Source organism: Microtus ochrogaster, chromosome 21 (assembly GCF_000317375.1).
Source record: "Microtus ochrogaster isolate Prairie Vole_2 chromosome 21, MicOch1.0, whole genome shotgun sequence".
In the NCBI taxonomy this organism is placed as follows: domain Eukaryota; kingdom Metazoa; phylum Chordata; class Mammalia; order Rodentia; family Cricetidae; genus Microtus; species Microtus ochrogaster.
In genome coordinates this window covers 27843457-27844879 of record NC_022022.1, presented here as the reverse complement: position 1 = coordinate 27844879, position 1423 = coordinate 27843457, and positions in this window count along the sequence as shown.

Here is a 1423-nt window from a genome sequence, read left to right as displayed (position 1 = left end):
AGTCCATGGAACTGGACAGAGGTGATGTTTGCATGACAGTGGGAATACATTAAAGTCCATGGAACTGGACAGAGGTGATGTTTGCATGACAGTGGCAATATACCAAAGTCCATGGAACTGGACAGTGTTGATATCTGCATGACAGTGTGAATATCTTAAAGTCCATGGAACTGTACACTTAAAAGGTGTTATGTTAAATTGGGAATGAACTCCTATCTCAATAAATATGCTGTTTATAAGGGGATAAACTTTAGGAGAAAACAATAATTTTTTTTCTTATTTGTTTCAATACTCCACTATAGTTACCTCCTCAATGGAAACTTTCTCATCTGTCTCCTATATTTTTGTCAATATTTTAATGATAACTTATATTTGCATCCACAATACTTGGTAAGACTTTTATAATTTCCTTTTGCAATAACATATGGCAGTTATTTATGCATCAGCATTTTTCTGATTTTAACATATTCAAAAGCAGTGTTGGGAGCCAGAGAAACTGCACAGGTTCAAGTCAGACAGGGCCCCAATCCTGAGAAGGTGATCTGGACATGGCCATCTCCAATTGACATCTGCTTACATAGAAAAAAATTGGTTTTTTCAGTGGAGCCTCACTAGGAATATTAACCACTTAAGGGAAGGCCCTCTGCCCAGCAGTAGATGGTTAGCACAAAATGAACTTGATACTATTTTTGTGGACTTTCTTATTTTTTTGTCTCATATGGCTTTGTTTGAGAACTTTTTTTTTTATCTTACTGGTCTTTTGCTTTATATTATGATTTTCAATTTTGTATTTTCATAGGTTTATTTTGTGTGCTTGTGTGTCTGTATCAATGTGTGTGTATGTTTCTTGCACGTCCTCTTTGTTATTTCTTGCTTAAATTCTGGTTTGTTTGCATGTTTGATTGCTTTCCAAAGAGAGGGAGAGAGAGAAATGGCATGGAGTGAGGTGGGTGGAAGGTGGGAAAGATTTGGGAGGAGTTATGAAAACAAAACTCATCGGAATATATTGTATGAAAGAAATATTTTCAGTAAAAAATACAAAAAAGTTAGTGTATTATAGGTTTTTTTTACCTCTTTAACAGAATAACCATTTTATTTTGATAACTATATATTATATATATCAAGGGAATTGAACATACTATCCCAATACATACATATAACATTGGGTTGAGTTCATGACACCTTGAACGGATATGATGAGTGTTTTCTACATCAATGAAAATATTATATTTAATTCCCATAATTTCTCAAACTTTTAGTTAATACTTTCTTTTTGTGTCCATGGATATATTTAGTATTTATTATTGTCCTGCATTAAATAACTTACATTACTGCAGTCTTCTCACAATGTACAATGAACATTATTGATGTGGCTTCACAGACTGCTATAAGGCATGGTGTATGTATGAAAAAGTGTAAGAAT